The sequence below is a fragment of the Pristiophorus japonicus genome, unplaced genomic scaffold, assembly GCF_044704955.1.
Source record: "Pristiophorus japonicus isolate sPriJap1 unplaced genomic scaffold, sPriJap1.hap1 HAP1_SCAFFOLD_859, whole genome shotgun sequence".
In the NCBI taxonomy this organism is placed as follows: domain Eukaryota; kingdom Metazoa; phylum Chordata; class Chondrichthyes; family Pristiophoridae; genus Pristiophorus; species Pristiophorus japonicus.
The window spans coordinates 43,281-64,567 of NW_027254782.1; the positions used below are offsets into that span (position 1 = coordinate 43,281).

General features: G+C 52.6%; 9 non-coding genes across 9 annotated transcripts; 8 read left to right on the forward strand and 1 right to left on the reverse strand.

Moving 5' to 3' along the window:
* The first annotated feature begins 2,145 nt into the window (after positions 1 to 2,145).
* trnat-agu (transfer RNA threonine (anticodon AGU)) lies at positions 2,146 to 2,218 on the forward strand. Its single transcript has one exon. It is a non-coding gene; the product is annotated as a tRNA-Thr (tRNA).
* Positions 2,219 to 3,108: 890 nt separating this feature from the next.
* Positions 3,109 to 3,181, forward strand: trnat-ugu (transfer RNA threonine (anticodon UGU)). Its single transcript has one exon. It is a non-coding gene; the product is annotated as a tRNA-Thr (tRNA).
* Positions 3,182 to 5,122: 1,941 nt separating this feature from the next.
* On the forward strand, positions 5,123 to 5,195 carry trnat-agu (transfer RNA threonine (anticodon AGU)). The gene has a single exon. It is a non-coding gene; the product is annotated as a tRNA-Thr (tRNA).
* Positions 5,196 to 11,144: 5,949 nt separating this feature from the next.
* Positions 11,145 to 11,217, forward strand: trnat-agu (transfer RNA threonine (anticodon AGU)). The gene has a single exon. It is a non-coding gene; the product is annotated as a tRNA-Thr (tRNA).
* Positions 11,218 to 12,090: 873 nt separating this feature from the next.
* trnat-agu (transfer RNA threonine (anticodon AGU)) lies at positions 12,091 to 12,163 on the forward strand. The gene has a single exon. It is a non-coding gene; the product is annotated as a tRNA-Thr (tRNA).
* A 1,769-nt stretch (positions 12,164 to 13,932) lies between these two features.
* On the reverse strand, positions 13,933 to 14,005 carry trnat-agu (transfer RNA threonine (anticodon AGU)). Its single transcript has one exon. It is a non-coding gene; the product is annotated as a tRNA-Thr (tRNA).
* Positions 14,006 to 16,621: 2,616 nt separating this feature from the next.
* On the forward strand, positions 16,622 to 16,694 carry trnat-ugu (transfer RNA threonine (anticodon UGU)). The gene has a single exon. It is a non-coding gene; the product is annotated as a tRNA-Thr (tRNA).
* Positions 16,695 to 18,047: 1,353 nt separating this feature from the next.
* trnat-agu (transfer RNA threonine (anticodon AGU)) lies at positions 18,048 to 18,120 on the forward strand. Its single transcript has one exon. It is a non-coding gene; the product is annotated as a tRNA-Thr (tRNA).
* Positions 18,121 to 19,867: 1,747 nt separating this feature from the next.
* Positions 19,868 to 19,940, forward strand: trnai-aau (transfer RNA isoleucine (anticodon AAU)). Its single transcript has one exon. It is a non-coding gene; the product is annotated as a tRNA-Ile (tRNA).
* Positions 19,941 to 21,287: the final 1,347 nt, after the last annotated feature.

Sequence of the window (21,287 nt, forward strand, 5' to 3'; positions counted from 1 at the left end):
CTTTCCCTGTCTCTCACTCATTCCCCTCTCCCCCTTTTCCCCTCCCAACGCCTCAATCTCTCCCCAACCACTTCCTTCCCCCTCTCTCCCCTTCCCACTCTCCCTCTCCGCTCCCCTCTCTTTCCTCCCGTCTCTCCCCTCCCTCCTCTATCTCTCTCTTTTCCCTTTCCTTTCAGATTTTCCCCTTCTCCCTCTCTCTCCCATTCCCCTCTCTCTATCTCCCCTCCATTCTCTTCCTCGCTCTCTCAAACCTTCCCTCTCTCTCCCCTTAACCTCTCATTCCCCTTTCCCTCTCTCTCTCTCCCCTTCCCCTCTCTTTGTGCCTTTTTCCCCTCTCTCTCCCTCACTTCCACTATCTCATTCTCCTTATCCTAGATCTCTTTCCCCTCCCCCTTCTCTCTCTCCAGTTCCCCTCTCTCTTCCTCCATGTCTCTCATTCCCCAATTTCTCACTCCTTCCCCTCACTCTCTCCCTTTCCCGCTATCTCACTTTCTCTGTGCCTCACTCATTCCCCTTGCCCTCCATCCCATCCACATCTCCCTCTCTGTCTCCCCTCCCCCTCTCTCTCTCTCTCCCCTCTCTCCACTTCCCCCTCTGCCTTTTCACTCTCCCTTTCCCTCTCCCTCTTCCCTCCCCTCCCCCTCTTCCTCCTTTCTCTCTCTCTCTTTACCCTTTCTTTTCCAATTCTCCCCTTCTCTCTCTCTCCCCTTACTTTCTCTCTCCCCTGCCTCCTCCCTCTCTCGCCTTCCCCTCTCTCTCGCTCCTTCCCCTCCGCTTCCGCCTCTCTCTTCCTCCCTGTCTCCCCTTCCCCCTCGCTCCCTCACTCCTTCCCCTCTCTCTTTCCCCTTCCCCTCTCTTTCCGACTCTTTTCCCGCTCTCTCCCTCACTTCCACTTTCTCATTCCTCGTATCCTAGATCTCTTTCCCTTCCCCCTTCTCTCTCTCCAGTTCCCCTCTCTCTTCCTCCCTGTCTCTCTGTCATATATGTAACCACCATGGAACACCACTGCAATACTGAATAGACTTAAGCAATGCACATCTTGACCACAAGGGGCGAACTTGTGGGAGACACTCCTTACCTGGTCGTCCAGGTACATAAAGGGAGGTTCCACGCAGGGTCATCACCTCTTGGTCCTGTGAATAAAGGTATAGGTCATGGAGTGACCTAGTCCACAGAATTTGCCTCGTGTGGGTTTTGTGCCATTGAGAAAGAACTTTACGCTCTCATTCCCCACCTTTCTCACTCAATCCCTTCTCTCCTTCCCCCCTTTCTCACTCCTTCCCCTCACTCTCTCCCCTTCCCGCTATCTCACTTTCCCCGTGCCTCACTCATTCCCCTCGCCCTCCATACCCTCCACATCTCCCTCTCTGTCTCCCCTCCCCCTCTCTCTCTCTCCCCCTCTCTCCCTTTCCCCCTCTGCCTTTTCACTCTCCCTTTCCCCCTCCCTCTCTCCTCCCCTCCCCTCTCTTCCTCCTCTCTCTCTCTCTTTTTACCCTTTCTTTTCGGATTCTCCCCTTCTCCCTCTCTCTCCCCTTCCTTTCTCTCTCCCCGCCTCCTCCTTCTCTTTCCTTCCCCTCTCGCTCTCCTTCCCCTCTCTCTCACTCCTTCCCCACTCTTTCCCGTTCCCCGTCTCTATCACACCTTCCCCTCTCTTTCCTGTCCCCCTCTCTCCGCTGCCCACTTTCACATCCCCTCTGCCTTTTCACTCTCCCTTTCCCTCTCCCGTCCCCTCTCTTTCCTCCCCTCCCTCACTCCCCTCCGTCTCTCCCCTTCCCCTCTCTTTTCCTCCCTGTCACCCCTTCCCCCTCTCTCTCACTCCTTCCCCACTCTCTCCCCTTCCCCTTTCTCTCAATCCTTCCAATTGCTCTTTCCCCTTCCCCTTCTCTCTCTCCCCTTCCCCTCTCTCCTCCTCCCTGTCTCCCCTTCCCCCTCTCTCTCACTCCGTCCCTTCCCTCTCTCCCCTTCCCCCGCTCTCTCACTCCGTCCCCTCCCTCTCTCCCCTTCCCCCTCTCTCACTCCTTCCACGCTCGCTTTTCCCTTACCCCTCCCTCTCTCTCTCCCCTTCCCTCTCTCTCACTCCTTCCACTCTCTCTTTTCCCTTCCCTTCTCTTTCCTGCTCCTTCCCCTGTTTTTTCCAAAACAGGTGGCTCCATAGCACAGTGGTTAGAGCACTGATCTAGTAAACCAGGGGTCATGAGTTCAAATCTCATTGGGGCCTACTCAATATTTAAATTTACTGTCAATTAACCAGGGCTTTAATTATAAATATTAATCAGCTCTGAGACCAATCCTTCAACAACAGGTTCTCGTCTCTCTTGCACTCTCTCTCCCCTTCCAAATCTCTCTCTCCCTTCCCCATCACGACCCGTGCTACATCTTTTTACCCCTCTCTCCCTTTCCCACTATCTCACTTTCCTCATCTCTCACTCTGTTGTGTATCTGTAAAACTTGCTCTCCCATGTTCCGCCACCAGGGAGCTCATCCCCTGAAGTCCCAAGGGATTCCATTGGGAGCACTGTGTATAAGCCGCCCCTAAGGCCTGTTCCTCACTCTGGAGAGTCTTATTAAAGACTGAGGTCACTGTTACTGTAACCTCCCTGTGTGCAGTCTCATCTGTGTTAGGAACACAATACACTCATTCCCCTCTCTGTCACTCCATCCCCTCCCCCCTCTCTCTGTCTCCCCTCCCTCTCTTTCCACTACCCACTCTCACCCCCTCTCTTCCCTTCCCCCTCTGCCTTTTCCCTCTCCCTTTCCCTCTCTCTCTGACCTCCCCACCCCCCTCTTCCTCCTCTCTCTCTTTACCCTTTCTTTTGGGATTCTCCCCTTCTCCCTCTCTCTCCCCTTCCTTTCTCTCTCCCCTGCCCCTCCCTCTCTCTCCTGACCGTCTCTCCCCTTTCCCACTCTTTCTCTCCCCTCCCGCTGTCTCCCCTTCCCCTCTGTCTCATTCCTTCCCCCTCTCTCTCACCTTCACCCTCTCTCTAACCTTCCCCCTCTCTCTCCCCTCCCCATCTCTTTCCTCTTCCCGCTCTCTCTCACTCCTTCCACTCGCTCTTTTCCCTTCTCCCTCTCTTTCCTGCTCCTTCCCCTGTCTTTCTCAGAGCAGGTGTCTCCATAGCTCAGGGGTTAGAGCACTGGTCTTGTAAACCAGGGGTTGTGGGTTCAAATCGCACTGGGGCCTTTACATAATTAATTTAGTATTTAAATTCCTATCTCTAATTCATTATTCTCTCTTCCCCCTCTGCCTCTCCACTCTCCCACCCCCTCCTGGCTGTTTCTTTCTTTTCAGATTCTCCCCTTCTCACACTCTCACTCCTTCCCCTCTCTCTCCACTTACCCCGCTTTCTCTCCTTCCATTCTCTGTATCCCCTTCCCTCTCACTCTTCCACTCTCTCCCCTTCCCTCTCTAATTTCATTCTCTCCGCAGTCCTTCCCCTCCCTTTCCTTTCTCCTCTGTCTTCCCTCTCTCTATCCCCTCCCCCTCTCTCCGCTACCCACTCTGTCTTTTCCCTCTCCCATCCTCTCTCTTTCCTTCCCTCCCTCCCCACCCCCACCCCCACTCTCTCTCCCCTTTCCCTCTCTCTTCCTCCCTGTCTTCCCTTCCCCCTCTCTCTCACTCCTTCCCCTCCCTCTCCCCTTCCCCCTCTCTCTCACTCCTTCCCCTCCCTCTCCCCTTCCCCCTCTCTCTCACTCCTTCCCCTTTCTCTCCCCGTACACTCTCTCCGCTCCCACTCTCTCCCACTCCTTCCCCTCTCTCCCCCCACCCCACTTCCACACTCCCTCTCTGTCCATCCCCTCCCTCTCTTTCCCCAACTCCCTCTTTTCGCCCCTCTCTCTCTCCCCTTCCCCCTCTCTCTCCCTCCTTCCACTCTCTCTTTTCCCTTCCCCTCTCTTTCCTGCTCCTTCCCCTGTATTTCTCAGGGCAGATGGCTCCATAGCTCAGGGGTTAAAGCATTGGTTTAGTGAATTTGGGGGTCGTGAGTTCAAATCTCATTGGGCTCACTCAAAATTTACTCAGCATTGAAATTCACTGTCAATTAACAAGGGCTTTAATTATAAATATTAAACAGCTCTGAGACCAAACCTGGAATTACAGGCTCTCTCTCCCTTCCCCATCGCAACCTGTTTTACAACTTTTATTCCTCTCTCTCCCTTTCCCGCTATCTTGCTTTCCCCATTTCTCACGAATGCCCCTCTCTTCCCCTCTCTCCTCTCACTCTCTCTCCTTCCCCCTCTCTCTCCCCTTCACCCACTCTTCCTCCTTCCCCTTCTCTCTTCTCCTCCCCCTCTCTCCCTATCTCCCCTTCACGCTCTTACACACTCGTTACCCTTCTTCTCTCAATCCTACCCCTCTCTTTCCCCTTCCCCCCCTCTCTCACTCCTTCCCTTCTATCTCTCCCCTTCACCCTCTCTCTCATTACCTGCCCTCTCTCCCCTTCCCATCCCTCGCTTTCCCCTTCTCCTCTCTCTCACTCCTTCTAGTCTCTCTTTTCCCTTCCCTTCTTTTTCCCACTCCTTCCTCTCTCTCCCTCTCTCTCCCCTTACCCCTCTCTCTCCCCTTCCCCACTCTTTGCCCCCCCCGCCTCTCTCATTCCTTCCTCTCTCACTCCCCCCTTTCCCCTCTCTCCCCTTCCCTCTCTACTTTCTTTCGCTCACTTGTCCTCCTCTCTCTCCTTTGTCCTCTTCCTTCTCTCTCTCTCCCCTCCCCCTCTCTCCATTACCTACTCTCTCCCTCCGATCGCTCCTTCCCTCTCTGCCATTTCACTCGCCCTTTCCCTTTCCCCTCCCCTCTCACCCCTCTCGCTCTCTTTTCCCTTTCATTTCAGATTCTCCCCTTCTCCCTCTCTCTCCCCTTCCCCTTTCTCTCTCCCATGCCTCCTCCCTCTCTTGCCTTCACATCTCTCTCCCCTTCCCCTCTCTCTCTCTCACTCGTTCCCTCTATTTCCCCTTCCCTCTCTCACTCCTATCCCTCTCTCCCTCCACTTCCCCTCCCTCTCTTCCTCTCCCTCTCTCTCCCCTTCCCCTCCCTCTCTCTCCACTTCCCCCTCTCTCTCACTCCTTCCACGCTCTCTTTTCCCTACCCCTCTCTTCCCTGCTCCTTCCTGTCTTTCCCAGGGCAGGTGGCTCCATAGCTCAGGGGTTAGAGCACTGCTCCAGTAAACCAGGGGTCGTGAGTTCAAATCTCACTGGAGCCTTCTCAAAATTAACTCTGTATTTAAATTATTAAGGGTGTCAAATATAAATATTAAACAGCTTTGAGACTGACCTTGGAACAACAGTCTTCTTTCTCTCTGCCTTCCCCATCATGACATCTTTTCCTGCGATCTCACTTCCCCCGTGTCTCACTCATTCAGAGAAACACAGAAACATGTAAAATAGGAGCAGGAGGAAGTCATTCGGCCCTTCGAACCTGCACCACCATTCAATATGATCATGGCTGATCCTCTATCCCAACACCATATTCCCGCTTTCTCCCCAGACCCCTTGATGCCTTTTGTGTCTAGAAATCTATCTGTCTCCCTCTTAAATATATTCAGTGACTTGGCCTCCACAGCCTCCTGTGGTAGAGAATTCCACAGGTTCACCACCCTCTGAGTGAAAACATTTCTCCTCATCTCGATCCTAAATTTCCTACCCCGTATCCTGAGACTGTGTGACCCCTTGTTCTAGACTTCCCAGCCCCGGGGAAACATCCTCCCCACATCCAGTCTGTCCAACCCCGTCAGAATTTTATACCTTTCAATCAGATCCCCTCTCATTCTTCTAAACTCCAGTGAATACAGGCCCAGTCGACCCAATCTCTCCTCATACCACAGTCCTGCCATCCCAGGAATCAGTCTGGTGAACCTTCGCTGCACTCCCTCTATGGCAAGTATATCCTTCCTTCGGTAAGGAGACCAGAACTGTACACAATACTCCAGGTGTGGTCTCACCAAGGCCCTGTATAACTGGAGTAAGACATCCTTGCTCCTGTACTCAAACCCTCTTGCAATGAAGGCCAACGTACCATTTGCCTTCCTAACTGCTTGCTGCACCTGCGTGGCTGCTTTCAATGACTCTCCCCTTCAACTCTCTCCCCTCACCCTCTCTTTCCGCCCGTCTCTCACCTCCCTCCTCTATCACTCTCTTTTCCTTTTCCTTTCAGATTTTCCCCTTCTCCCTCTCTCTTCTCTTCCCTCGCTCCCCTGCCCCTCTCTCAATCCAACCTACCCCTCTCTCCCTCATGTCTCTCTCACTCCTTCCCTCTCTCTCACCTTAACCTCTCTTTCCCCTTTCCCTCTCTCTCTCCCCTGTCCATCTTTCCACTTCCCTGACTCCCCTTCCCTCTCTCTGTCACTCCTTCCCCTCTCTCTCCCCTTCCCCTCTCTTTCCGACTCTGTCCCCTCTCCCTCCCTTCCACTATCTCATTCCCTTTCTTCTCGCTCACTTTCCCCTTCCCCTTCTCTCTCTCCCCTTCCCCTCTCTCCTCCTCCCTGTCTCCCCTTCCCCCTCTCTCTCACTCCGTCGCCTCCCTCTCTCCCCTTCCCCGTCTCTCTCACTCCGTCCCCTCCCTCTCTCCCCTTCCCCCTCTCTCACTCCTTCCACGCTCTCTTTTCCCTTACCCCTCCCTCTCTCTCTCCCCTTCCCCCTCTCTCTCACTCCTTCCACTCTCTCTTTTCCCTTCTCCCTCTCTTTCCTGCTCCTTCCCCTGTCTTTCCCAGAGCAGGTGTCTCCATAGCTCAGGGGTTGCAGCACTAGTCCAGTCAACCAGGGGTTGTGGGTTCAAATCGCACTGGGGCCTTTACATAATTAATTTAGTATTTAAATTCCTATCTCTAATTCATTATTCTCTCTTCCCCCTTTGCCTCTCCACTCTTCCACCCCCTCCCGGCTGTTTCTTTCTTTTCAGATTCTCCTCTTCTCACTCTCTCACTCCTTCCCCTCTCTCTCCACTTACCCCGCTTTCTCTCCTTCCATTCTCTGTATCCCCTTCCCCCTCTCTCTCTCACTCTTCCACTCTCTCCCCTTCCCTCTCTAATTTCATTCTCTCCCCAGTCCTTCCCCCCCTCTCCTTTCTCCTCTGTCTTCCCTCTCTCTATCCCCTCCCCCTCTCGCCGCTACCCACTCTGTCTTTTCCCTCTCCCTTTCCCTCTCCCATCCTCTCTCTTTCCTTCCCTCCCTCCCCACCCCCACCCCCACTCTCTCTCCCCTTCCCCTCTCTCTTCCTCCCTGTCTTCCCTTCCCCCTCTCTCTCACTCCTTCCCCTCCCTCTCCCCTTCCTCCTCTCTCTCACTCCTTCCCCTTTCTCTCCCCTTACGCTCTCTCCGCTCCCACTCTCTCCCACTCCTTCCCCTCTCTCCCCCCCCCTTCCACGCTCCCTCTCTGTCCATCCCCTCCCTCTCTTTCCCCAACTCCCTCTTTTCGCCCCTCTCTCTCTCCCCTTCCCCATCCCCTCCCTCTCCCCTTCCCCCTCTCTCTCCCTCCTTCCACTCTCTCTTTTCCCTTCCCCTCTCTTTCCTGCTCCTTCCCCTGTATTTCCCAGAACAGGTGGGTCTGTAGCTCAGGGGTTAGAGCACCGGTTTAGTGAACTAGGGGGTCGTGAGTTCAAATCTCACTGGGGTCACTCAAAATTAAATTCACTGTCAATTAACAAGGGCTTTAATTATAAATATTAAACAGCTCCGAGACCGACCCTGGAACAACAGGCTCCCCTCACACCCTTACCCCTCTCCTCTTTTCATCTCTCTTACACTCTCTCTCCCCTTCCAAATCTCTCTTTCCCCTTCCCCATCACGACCCGTTCTACATCTTTTCAGCCCTCTCTCACTTTCCCGCTATCCCTGTCTCTCAGTTATTCACCTCTCCCCCCCTTGCCCCTCCCTCGCCTCACCCTCACTCCTTCCCCCTCTCTCTCCTTCCTCTCTCTCTCACCCTCTCCCCTCAGCCTCTCCCCTAACCACCTCCTTCACACTCTCTCCCCTTCCCCTCTCGCACCCTCTCCCCTCAATCTCTCCCCTAACCACTTCCTTCCCCCTCTCTCCCCTTCCCACTCTCCCTCTCCCATTCCCTCTCCGCTCCCCTCTATTTCCTCCCGACTCTCCCTTCCCTCCTCTATCTCTCTCTTTTCCTTTTCCTTTCAGATTTTCCCCTTCTCCCTCTCTCTCCCCTTCCCCTATCTCTATCTCCCCTTCCATTCTCCCCCTCGCTCTCTCACTCCTTCCCTCTCTCTCCCCTTAACCTCTCTTTCCCCTTTCCCTCTCTCTCTCTCCCCTGCCCGTCTTTCTCCCTCCCTGTCTCCCCTTTCCCCTCTCTCTCTCCCCTCCCCCTCTCTTTCCGACTCTTTCCCCTCTCTCTCCATCACTTCCACTATCTCATTCCCCTTATCCTTGATCTCTTTCCCCTCCCCCTTCTCTCTCTCCAGTTCCCCTCTCTCTTTTTCCCTGTCTCTCTGTCATATATGTAACCTCCATGTAACACCACTGCAATACTGACGGGACGGGACAGGGGAGATGTGGGAAGAATGTTCCCGATGTTGGGGAAGTCCAGAACCAGGGGACACAGTCTAAGGATAAGGGGTAGGCCATTTAGGACTGAGATGAGGAGAAACTTCTTCACTCAGAGAGTTGTTAACCTGTGGAATTCACTGCCGCAGAGAGTTGTTGAGGCCAGTTCATTGGATATATTCAAGAGGGAGTTAGATATGCTAAGGGAATCAAGGGGTATGGAGAGAAAGCAGGAAAGGGGTACTGAGGGAATGATCAGCCATGATCTTATTGAATGGTGGTGCAGGCTCGAAGGGCCGAATGGCCTACTCCTGCACCTATTTTCTATATTTCTATGTTTCAATGTTTCTTCCCCCTCTCTCTCCCCTCCCCCTCTCTCTCACTCCTTCCCCCTCTCTCTCCCCTCACCCTCTCTCTCCCCTCACACTCTCTCTTTCTCCCTGTCTCCACTTCCCTCCCCTCTCTCCCCTTCCTCTCTCTCTAACTCCTTCCCCTCTCTCTCTCACCTCTTTCCCCTCGCTCCCCTTCCCTTTCTACCTTCACTCTCTCCCCATTCCTTCCCCTCTCTCTCCTTCCTCCTCTATCTTCCCTCTCTCTCCTGTCCCCACTCTCCACTCCCCACTCTCTCCACCCTCTCTTCCCTTCCCCTTCTGCCTTTTCACTCTCCCTTTCCCTCTCCCTCTTCCCTCCCCTCCCCTCTCCCGCTCTCTTTTCCCTTTCTGTTTACATTCTCCCCTTCTCTCTCTCCCCTCCCTCTCTCTCCCCTTCCCCTCTCTCTCCCTCCTTCCACTCTCACTTTTCCCTTCCCCTCTCTTTCCTGTTCCTTCCCCTGTGTTTCCTTGAGCAGGTGGCTCCATAGCTCAGGGGTTAGAGCACTGGTACAGTAAACCTGGGGTCGTGAGTTCAAATCTCACTGGGGCACTACTGAAAATTAGTTTAGTATTTAAATTCACCGTCAATTAACAAGGGCTTTAATTATAAATATTAAACAGCTCCGAGACCGACCCTGGAACAACAGGCTCCCCTTACCCCTCTCCTCTTTTCATCTCTCTTGCACTCTCTCTCCCCTTCCAAATCTCTCTTTCCCCTTCCCCATCACGACCCGTTCTACATCTTTTTAGCCCTCTCTCACTTTCCCGCTATCCCTGTCTCTCAGTTATTCACCTCTCCCCCCTTGCCCCTCCCTCGCCTCACCCTCACTCCTTCCCTCTCTCTCTCCTTCCTCTCTCTCTCACCCTCTCCCCTCAGCCTCTCCCCTAACCACCTCCTTCACACTCTCTCCCCTTCCCCTCTCGCACCCTCTCCCCTCAATCTCTCCCCGAACCACTTCCTTCCCCCTCTCTCCCCTTCCCACTCTCCCTCTCCCATTCCCTCTCCGCTCCCCTCTCTTTCCTCCCGACTCTCCCTTCCCTCCTCTATCTCTCTCTTTTCCTTTTCCTTTCAGATTTTCCCCTTCTCCCTCTCTCTCCCCTTCCCCTATCTCTATCTCCCCTTCCATTCTCCCCCTCGCTCTCTCACTCCTTCCCTCTCTCTCCCATTAACCTCTCTTTCCCCTTTCCCTCTCTCTCTCTCCCCTGCCCGTCTTTCTCCCTCCCTGTCTCCCCTTTCCCCTCTCTCTCTCCCCTCCCCCTCTCTTTCCGACTCTTTCCCCTCTCTCTCCCTCACTTCCACTATCTCATTCCCCTTATCCTTGATCTCTTTCCCCTCCCCCTTCTCTCTCTCCAGTTCCCCTCTCTCTTTTTCCCTGTCTCTCTGTCATATATGTAACCTCCATGTAACACCACTGCAATACTGACGGGACGGGACTGGACAGGGGAGATGTGGGAAGAATGTTCCCGATGTTGGGGAAGTCCAGAACCAGGGGACACAGTCTTAGGATAAAGGGTAGGCCATTTAGGACCGAGATGAGGAGAAACTTCTTCACTCAGAGAGTTGTTAACCTGTGGAATTCCCTGCCGCAGAGAGTTGTTGAGGCCAGTTCATTGGATATATTCAAGAGGGAGTTAGATATGCTAAGGGAATCAAGGGGTATGGAGAGAAAGCAGGAAAGGGGTACTGAGGGAATGATCAGCCATGATCTTATTGAATGGTGGTGCAGGCTCGAATGGCCGAATGGCCTACTCCTGCACCTATTTTCTATATTTCTATGTTTCAATGTTTCTTCCCCCTCTCTCTCCCCTCCCCCTCTCTCTCACTCCTTCCCCCTCTCTCTCCCCTCACCCTCTCTCTCCCCTCACACTCTCTCTTTCTCCCTGTCTCTACTTCTCGCCCCTCTCTCCCCTTCCTCTCTCTCTAGCTCCTTCCCCTCTCTCTCTCACTTCTTTCCCCTCGCTCCCCTTCCCTTTCTACCTTCACTCTCTCCCCATTCCTTCCCCTCTCTCTCCTTCCTCCTCTATCTTCCCTCTCTCTCCTGTCCCCACTCTCCACTCCCCACTCTCTCCACCCTCTCTTCCCTTCCCCTTCTGCCTTTTCACTCTCCCTTTCCCTCTCCCTCTTCCCTCCACTCCTCTCTCCCGCTCTCTTTTCCCTTTCTGTTTACATTCTCCCCTTCTCTCTCTCCCCTCCCTCTCTCTCCCCTTCCCCTCTCTCTCCCTCCTTCCACTCTCACTTTTCCCTTCCCCTCTCTTTCCTGTTCCTTCCCCTGTGTTTCCTTGAGCAGGTGGCTCCATAGCTCAGGGGTTAGAGCACTGGTCCAGTAAACCTGGGGTCGTGAGTTCAAATCTCACTGGGGCCTACTGAAAATTGGTTTAGTATTTAAATTCACCGTCAATTAACAAGGGGTTTAATTATAAATATTAAACAGCTCCGAGACCAACCCTGGAACAACAGGCTCCACTCTCATCTTCTCATCTCTCGATCCTTTCCACATCGCGACCCGTTCTACATCTTTTTACTCCTCTATCCCTTTCCCACTATCTCACTTTCCTCATCTCTCACTCTGTTGTGTATCTGTAAAGCATGTACTCCCATGTTCCACCACCAGGGAGCTCATCCCCTGAAGTCCCAAGGGATACCATTGGGAGCACTGTGTATAAGCCGCCCCTAAGGCCTGTTCCTCACTCTGGAGAGTCTTATTAAAGACTGAGGTCACTGTTACTGTAACCTCCCTGTGTGCAGTCTCATCTGTGTTACGAACACAATACACTCATTCCCCTCTCTGTCACTCCATCCCCTCCCCCCTCTCTCTGTCTCCCCTCCCCCTCTTTCCACTACCCACTCTCACCCCCTCTCTTCCCTTCCCCCTCTGCCTTTTCCGCTCCCCTTCACTCTCCCTCTTCCCTCCCCGCCCCCCTCTTCCTTCTCTCTCTCTTTACCCTTTCTTTTCGGATTCTCCCCTTCTCCCTCTCTCTCCCCTTCCTTTCTCTCTCCCCTGCCCCTCCCTCTCTCTCCTGACTGTCTCGCCCCTTTCTCACTCTTTCTCTCCCCTTCCCCTCTCTCTCCCCATCACCTTTCTCTCTCACTCATTCGCCTATTTCCCTTCCCACCTCTCTCTCTCTCCCCTTCCCATCTCTCTCTCTCCCCTTCCCCCTCGCTCTCACTCATTCCACTCTCTCTTTTCCATTCCCCTCTCTTTCCTGCTCCTTCCCCTGTCTTTCTTAGAGCAGATGGCTCCATTGCTCAGGGGTTAGAGCACTGGTCTAGTAAACCAGGGATCGTGGGTTCAAATCTCACTGGGGCCTACTCAAAATTAGTTCATTATTTAAATATCTGTCTCTCATTCACTATCCTTTCACTACACCACTCTGTGCGAAATTAGTCTCATGCTCCATTTCCTGACTCTCTTGCTGTCACCCCTCATTCCTCCGCCCATTCCACAATCCCTCTCTTTCGCTTTGACTGGTTAGACTGACATCAGTAGTGGGGAAAATGTTGGAATGAACCATTAAGATTGAAATAGCAGTGCATTCGGAAAGCAGTGACAGGATCGGTCCAAGTCAGCATGGATTTATGAAAGGAAAATCATGCTTGAAAGGGAAATCATGCTTGATGAATCTTCTGGAATTTTTTGAGGATGTAACTAGTAGAGTGGACAAGGGAGAACCAGTGGATGTGGTGTATTTGGACTTTCAAAAGGCTTTTGACAAGGTCACACACAAGAGATTGGTGTGCAAAATCAAAGCACATGGTATTGGGGGTAATGTACTGACGTGGATAGAGAACTGGTTGGCAGACAGGAAGCAGAGAGTCGGGATAAACGGGTCCTTTTCAGAATGGCAGGCAGTGACTAGTGGAGTGCCGCAGGGTTCAGTGCTGGGACCCCAGCTCTTTACAATATACATTACGATTTAGATGAAGGGATTGAGTGTAATATCTCCAAGTTTGCAGATGACACTAAAGTGGCTGGCGGTGTGAGCTGTGAGGAGGATGCTAAGAGGATGCAGGATGACTCAAAATTAGCTCAGTATTTAAATTGACCGTCAATTAACAAGGGATTTAATTATAAGTATTAAACAGCTCCGAGACTGACCCTGGAACAACAGGCTACACTCTCTCTCCATTTCCAAATCTCTCTCTTTCTTCCCCATCACGACCAGTTCTGCATCTTTTTACCCCTCTCTCCCTTTCCCGCGATCTCTCTTTCCACGTCTCTCACTCATTCCCCTCTCCCCCCTTCCCCCTCCCTCGCCTCACCCTCCCTCCCTCCTCCCTCTCTGCTCCCCTCCCTCCTCTCTCTTTTCCCTTTCATTTCAGATTCTCCCCTTCTCCCTCTCTCTACCCTTCCCCTTTCTCTCTCCCCTGCCTCCTCCCTCACTCTCTTTCCCAACTTTCTCCCATTCCCATCTCTCCCCTTCCCCCAACCCCTCTCTCTCACTACTTCCCCATCACTCATCTTCACCTCTCTTTCACCTTGCTCAACTCCCTTCCCCATTGTCATGTATCTTACATTATTATATCTAACTGTATCCTAACATGCTATACATGACTGTAATAAGACATGACCTGTAACCACCAGCATACCTTACCACCAGGGGTGCACTTGCAAGGGACAGGTATACAAGGACAGGTCTCAGGCAAGTGCAGCATTCCAGAGCTGTGATAGAAAGGTGCAGGTCCAGAGTGACCTTGACTTCACTACACGCCTCGTGTGAATCTGTACTGAGGGGACAGGACTTTACAGAGAGAAGGGAAGGGGAAAGAGAGGGGAAGGGGAAGGAGTAAGAGAGTGAGGAAAGGGGAGAGACGGGAATGGGAGAAAGTTGGGAAAGAGAGAGGGAGGAGAGGAGAGAATCTGAAATGAAAAGGAAAAGTGAGGAGAGCGGAGAGAGAGAGGGTGAGGCGAGGTTGGGGGAAGGGGGGAGAGGGGAATGAGTGAGAGACAGGGAAAAAGATGTGGAACATGTCGTGATGGGAAAACAAGCTTGTTATTCCAGGGTCAGTTGCAGAGTTGTTTAATATTTATAACCTTTGTTAATTGATGGTGAATTTAAATACTGAGCTAATTACAAATAGGCCACAGTGAGATTTGAACTCACAACCCCTGGTTTACTGGACCAGTGCTCTAACCCCTGAGCTATGGAGCCACCTGCTTTGGGCAAAACAGTGGAAGGAGCAGGAAAGAGAGAGGAAGGGAAAAGAGAGAGTGGAATGAGTGAGAGAGAGGGGGAAGGAGTGAGAGAGAGTGGGGAAGGGGAGAGAGAGTGGGGGAAGGAGTGAGAGAGGGAAGGGGAGAGAGAGGGAATGAGTGAGAGAGAGAGAGAGAGGGGAAGGGGAGAGAGAGGGAATGAGTGAGAGAGAGTGGGAAGGAGTGTGAGAGAGTGCGGAAGGGGAGAGAGAGTGTGGAACGGAGGGAGAGAGGGAAGGGGAGAGAGAGGGAATGAGTGAGAGAGAGAGAGAGGGGAAGGGGAGAGAGATGTGAAGACAAAAGAGCGAGGGAGGAGGCAGGGGCGAGAGAAAGGAAGGGGAGAGAGAGAGAGAAGGGGAAAATCTGAAAAGAAAGGGAAAACAGAGCGAGAGAGGAGAGAGGGGTGGGAGGGGAGGAAAGAGAGAGTGAAAAGGCAGAGAGGGAAGGAGCGAGAGGACAGAGAGTAGGTAGTGGAGAGAGGGGGAGGGGAGAGAGAGAGAAGATAAAGGAGGAAGGAGAGAGAGGGGAAGGAGAGGGAGAATGAAAGTAGAGAGGGAAGGGGAGAGAGGGGAAGGAGAGAGAGAGGAAGGAATGAGAGAGGGGGGAAGATTGGGGAAGGGGAGATTGAGGGGGAAGAGGAGAGAGAGGGGGAAGGGGTGATAGGTGAAGAGAGGGGAATGAGTGAGAGACTGGGAAAGCGAGATCACAGGAAGGGGAGAGAGAGGTAAAAAGATGTAAAATGGGGAACAGAGAGAGAAGCCTTTTGTATCACAGTCAGTCTCAGAGGTGTTCAATATTTAGGTGAATTTAAATACTGAGCTAATTTTGAGTAGGCCCAGTGAGATTTGAATCCACAACCCCTGTTTTACTAGACCAGTGCTCTAACCCCTGAGCTATTGAGCCACCTGCCCTGAGCGGTGGGTCATTCCCCAGTTAGTGCTGTGTGTTTGAAGAATGAGGAGGGGTCAGTGAAACACTCAGATTGTGTCTCATCCCCCAGACTCCTGCCTCCGTCTCTTCAATATTCGCCTCTCAACATCGATATATCGGGTCTTTCACGTGGTAAAACATCCCAAGGCAACTCAGTCACAATCTGCCTCAATCTCTCTGTCTCTCTGTCTCTCTCTCTCTCTCTCAATCTCACTCTCTTTCTTTCTGTCTCTCACCATCTAACTCTGTCTCTCGAGGGGGGAAGATAGAGCGGGGGAAGGGGAGAGAGGGAGAAGGGGAGATGGGGGGGGAATGGGAGATGTGGGGAGGGTGCGAGTCTGATGGGAAAGGGGAGAGTGAGAGCGAGGGAAAGAGGGAAAGGGAGGGGAGTGGAGACTGGGGAGGTGAGGGAGAAGGAAAGGGAGGGGAGAGAGAGGAGGGGATAAAATGAAAAGGGAGAGGGGAAGGAGTGAGTGAGAGGGGAAGGAGAGGGGGGAGGGGAGAGAGAGGGAGAAGGGAAGCGAGAGAGGGGGAAGAGGAGAGAGAGAGGGTAAGGAGTTGGAAATAGAGGGGAAGGAGAAGGAGAGAGGGGAAGATGTGAGAGAGAGGGGGGAAGGGGAGAGAGGGGGAAGGAGAGAGGGGGAAGGGGAGAGAGTTGGAGGGGAGAGTCATTGAAAGCAGACATGCAGGTGCAGCAAGCAGTTCGGACGGCAAATGGTACGTTGGCCTTCATTGCAAGAGGGTCTGAGTACAGGAGCAAGGATGTCTTACTCCAGTTTTTCAGGGCACTGGTGAGACCACACCTGGAGTATTGTGTACAGTTTTGGTCTCCTAATCTGAGGAAGGACGTTCTTGCTATTGAGGGAGTGCAGCGAAGGTTCACCAGACTGATTCCCGGGATGGCTGGACTGTCATATGAGGACTGACTGGATTAACTGGGCCTTTATTCACTGGAGTTTAGAAGGATGAGAGGGGATCTCAGAGAAACATATAAGTTTCTGACGGGACTGGACAGGTTAGATGCGGGAAGAATGTTCCCAATGTTGGGGAAGTCCTGAACCAGGGGACACAATCTTAGGATAAGGGGTAGGCCATTTAGGACTGAGATGAGGAGAATCTTCTTCACTCAGAGAGTTGTTAACCTGTGGAATTCTCCACCGCAGAGAGTTGTTGATGCCAGTTCATTGGATATATTCAAGAGGGAGTTAGATATGGCCCTTACGGCTAAAGGGATCAAGGGGTATGGAGAGAAAGCAGGAAAGGGGTACTGAGGAAATGATCAGCCATGATCTTATTGAATGGTGGTGCAGGCTCGAAGGGCCGAATGGCCTACTCCTGCACCTATTTTCTATGTTTCTATGTTTCTATATTGCCCCACAAACTTTCTCTCTCCCCTTCTACTCTCTCTTCCTGCCTGTCACCCTCTTCCCCCTCTCTCTCAGTCCCTTCTGCTCTCTCCCCTGTCTCACTCATTCCCCCTCTCTCTCCCCCTCTCCTTCACCTCTCTCCCCTTCTCCTCCCTCTCTCTGCCCTCCCCCCTCTCTCTCCCATTCCTCTCTCCCCTTCCCCCTCTCTCACTCCTTCCACTCTCTCTTTTCCCTTGCCCTCTCTTTCCTGCTCCTTCCCCAATTTTCCCAGAATCGGTGGCTCCATAGCTCAGGGGTTAGAGCACTGGTCTTGTAAACCAGGGGTTGTGAGTTCAAATCTCACTGGGGCCTACTCAAAATTAGCTCTGTATTTAAATTCACTGTCAATTAACAAGAGCTTTAATTATAAATATTAAACAGCTCTGAGACCGACCCTGGAACAACAGGCTCCCCTCACACCCGACTCTCTCTCCCTTTCCAAATCACTCTCTGCCTCGATCCCGCCTGCCCTATTTTCAGATTCTCTCCCCTGCCTCCTCTCTCTTGCCTTCGCATCTCTCTCCCCTTCCCTATTCTCTCTCACTCCTTCCTCTCTTTCTTACTCCTTCCACTCTCTCTTTTCCCTGCTCCTTCCCCTGTCTTTCCCAGGGCAGGTAGCTCCATAGCTCAGGGGTTAGAGCACTTGTCTAGTAACCCCAGGGTCGTGGGTTCAAATCTCACTGGGGCCTATTCAAAACTAGCTGAGTATTTCAATTCACTGTCAATTAACAAGTGCTTTGTAAGTATTATGATATTAAACAATTCTGAGACCGACCTTGAAACAAAAGGCTTACACCTTCCCCATCACGTCCTGTTGTACATCTTTTTCGGTAAGGAGACCAAAACTGAACACAATACTCCAGGTGTGGTCTCACCAAGGCCCTATATAACTGGAGTAAGACATCCTTGCTCCTGGACTCAAACCCTCTTGCAATGAAGGCCAACGGACCATTTGCCTTCCTAACTGCTTGCTGCACCTGCATGGCTGCTTTCAATGACTCTCCTCTCACCCTCTCTCCTTCCCCCTCTCCCCTTCCCCTCTCTCTCACTCCTTGCCCCTCTCCCCTTAACCTCTATTTTCCCTTTCCACCCCTCTCTCTCCCCTGCCCCTCTTTCTTCCTCCCTCTCTCTCCCCTTCCCCTCTCAATCATTCCTTCCCCTCTTCCTTTTCATTTTCTCCCCTCCTCTCTCTCGCCTCCCTCTCCTTCTCCCTCGCCTCCCCTGTCTCCACTCCCCTCCCTCATCCCTTTCTCTCCTTCCCTCACTCTCGCTCTCCCCTTTCCCATCAGACTCTCCCCCTCCCCACCTCTCCCATTGCCCCCCTCTCTCTCCCATTCCCCCCTCTCTCTCCCCTTCTCCCTCTCTCCCCATCCCCCACTCTACCTTCCCCCCTCGATGGACAGAGTGAGAAGGTGAGAGACAGAAAGAAAGAGAGTGAGATTGAGAGAGACAGAGAGACAGAGAGATTGGGACAGAGTGTGACTGAGTTGCCTTGGGATGTTTTACTACGTGAAAGACCCGATATATCGATGTTGAGAAGTGAATATTGAAGAGACGGAGGCAGGAGTCTGGGGGATGAGACACAATCTGAGCGTTTCACTGACCCCTCCTCATTCTTCAAACACACAGCACTAACTGGGGAATGACGAACAGCCCAGGGCAGGTGGTTCCATAGCTCAGGGGTTAGAGCACTGGTCTAGTAAACCAGGGGTCGTGGGTTCAAATCTCACTGGGGCCTACTCAAAATTAGCTCAGTATTTAAATTTACTGTCAATTAATAACAGTCTTTATTATAAATATTAAACAGCTCCGAGACTGACCGTAAAACAGCAGATTCTTGTCTCACTTGCACTCTCTCTCCCTTCTCCATCACGACCCGTTCTACATCTTTTTCCCGCTATCTCGCTTTCCCCGTCTCTCACTCATTCGTCTCTCCCCACCTTCCCCCTCCCTCGCCTCACCCTCTCTCTTCCCCCCACTCTCACCTTCCCCCCCTCTCTCTCCTTCCACACACTCTCTCCCCTTCCCCCCTTTCTCTCACTCCTTTCCTCTCTTGCTTTCCCCTTCCCCTCTCTCTCTCACCTATTTCGCCTCGCTCCCCTTCACTCTCTCCTTTCATTCTCTCCGCACTCCTTCCCCTTTCTCTCCGCACTCCTCTATCTTCCCTCTCTCCCCTCCCCCTCTCTCCCCTTCCCCCTCTGCCTTTTCACTCTCCCTCTTCCCTCCCCTTATGTCTCTTTCCTCCCCTCTCTTCCTCCTCTCTCTCTCTCTTTTCCCTTTCTTTTTAGATTCTCGCCTTCCCATCTCTCTCCCCTTCCCCTCTCTCTCCCTCCATTCCCCCCTCTCTCTCCCCTTCCTCTCCCCCTCTTTCCCCTTCCCTCCTCTCACTGGGGCCTACTCAAAATTAGTTTAGTATTTCAATCCAGTCTGTCCAACCCCGTCAGAATTTTATACGTTTCAATCAGATCTCCGCTCATTCTTCTAAACTCCAGTAAAAACAGGCCCAGTCGATCCAATCTCTCCTCATACCACAGTCCTGCCATCCCAGGAATCAGTCTGGTGAACCTTCGCTGCACTCCCTCTATGGCAAGTATATCCTTCCCCTCTCTCACTCTCTCTCCCCTTCCCCCTCTCTCTCTCCTTCCCCCCTTCTCTCCCCTTCCACTCTCTATCTCCCCTTCCCCTTCTCTCTCCCCTTCCACTCTCGATCTCTCCCTCTTCCCCTCTCTCCCCTTCCCGCTCTAATTTCATTCTCTTCCCTCTCTCTATCCACTCCCCCACTCTCTCAACCCCTCTGCTCTTTCTCTCTCCCGTCCCCTCTGTTTCCTGCCCTCCCTCCCCATCCCCACTCTCTCTCCCTTCCTGTCTCCCCTTCCCCATCTCTCTCACTCCTTCCCCTTTCTCTTCCCTTAAGCTCTATCCCCTCCCCTCTCTCACACACCTTCCCCTCTCTCTCCCCCCTTCCAAGCTTTCTCTCTGTCCATCCCCTCTCTCTCTTTCCCCTTCCCCTCTCTCCCGTTCTTTATCTCTCTCCCCTCACTCCCTCTCTCCCTCTCCCCCTCTCTCTCCCTTTCCACTCTCTGTCTCCCCGTCCCTTACCCCTCTTTCCCCTCCCAGTCTCTCTCTCCCCTTCCCACTCTCTGTCACTCCTTCCCACTCTCTGTCACTCCTTCCCCCTCTCTCCCCTTCACTCTCTATTTTAATTCTCTCCCCATTCCTTCCCTTCTCTCTCCTTCCTTCTCTATCATCCCTCTCTCTATCCCATCCCCTCTCTCCGCTACCCACTCTCTCACCCCCTCTGCCTTTTCACTCTCCCTTTCCCTCTCCCGTCCCCTCTCCCACTCTCTCTCCCCAACACCCTCTCTCTTCCTCCCTGTACGCCCTTCCCCCGCCTCTCTCTCCTTCCCCTCTCTCTCACTCCTTCCACTCTCTCTTTTCCCTTGCCCTCTCTTTCCTGCTCCTTCCCCAATTTTCCCAGAACAGGTGGCTCCATAGCTCAGGGGTTAGAGCACTGGTCTAATAAACCAGGGGTCGTGAGTTCAAATCTCACTGGGGCCTACTCAAAATTAGTTCAGTATTTAAATTCACTGTCAATTAACAAGAGCTTTAATTATAAATATTAAACAGCTCTGAGACTGACCCTAGAACAACAGGCTCCCCTCACACCTGACTCTCTCTCCCCTTCCAAATCACTCTCTGCCTCTATCCCACCTGCCCTCTTTTCAGATTCTCTCCCCTGCCTCCTCTCTCTTGCCTTCGCATCTCTCTCCCCTTCCCTATTCTCTCTCACTCCTTCCTCTCTTTCTTACTCCTTCCACTCTCTCTTTTCCCTGCTCCTTCCCCTGTCTTTCCCAGGGCAGGTAGCTCCATAGCTCAGGGGTTAGAGCACTTGTCTAGTAACCCCAGGGTCGTGGGTTCAAATCTCACTGGGGCCTATTCAAAACTAGCTGAGTATTTCAATTCACTGTCAATTAACAAGGGCTTTGTAAGTATTATGATATTAAACAATTCTGAGACCGACCCTGAAACAAAAGGCTCTCATCTTTCCGCCTTCCCCATCACGTCCTGTTGTACATCTTTTTCGGGAAGGAGACCAAAACTGTACACAATACTCCAGGTGTGGTCTCACCAAGGCCCTATATAACTGGAGTAAGACATCCTTGCTCCTGTACTCAAACCCTTTTACAATGAAGGCCAATGTACCATTTGCCTTCCTAACTGCTTGCTGCACCTGCATGGCTGCTTTCAATGACTATCCTCTCAACCTCTCTCCTTCCCCCTCTCCCCTTCCCCTCTCTCTCTCACTCCTTGCCCCTCTCCCCTTAACCTCTATTTTCCCTTTCCACCCCTCTCTCTCCCCTGCCCCTCTTTCTTCCTCCCTCTCTCTCCCCTTCCCCTCTCACTCATTCCTTCCCCTCTTCCTTTTCATTTTCTCCCCTCCTCTCTCTCGCCTGCCTCTCCTTCTCCCTCGCCTCCCCTGTCTCCACTCCCCTCCCTCATCCCTTTCTCTCCTTCCCTCGCTCTCGCTCTCCCCTTTCCCATCAGACTCACCCCCTCCCCACCTCTCCCATTGCCCCCCTCTCTCTCCCATTCCCCCCCTCTCTCTCCCCTTCTCCCTCTCTCCCCATCCCCCGCTCTACCTTCCCCCCTCGAGGGACAGAGTGAGAAGGTGAGAGACAGAAAGAAAGAGAGTGAGATTGAGAGAGACAAAGAGACAGAGAGATTGGGACAGAGTGTGACTGAGTTGCCTTGGGATGTTTTACTACGTGAAAGACCCGATATATCGATGTTGAGAAGCGAATATTGAAGAGACGGAGGCAGGAGTCTGGGGGATGAGACACAATCTGAGTGTTTCACTGACCCCTCCTCATTCTTCAAACACACAGCACTAACTGGGGAATGACA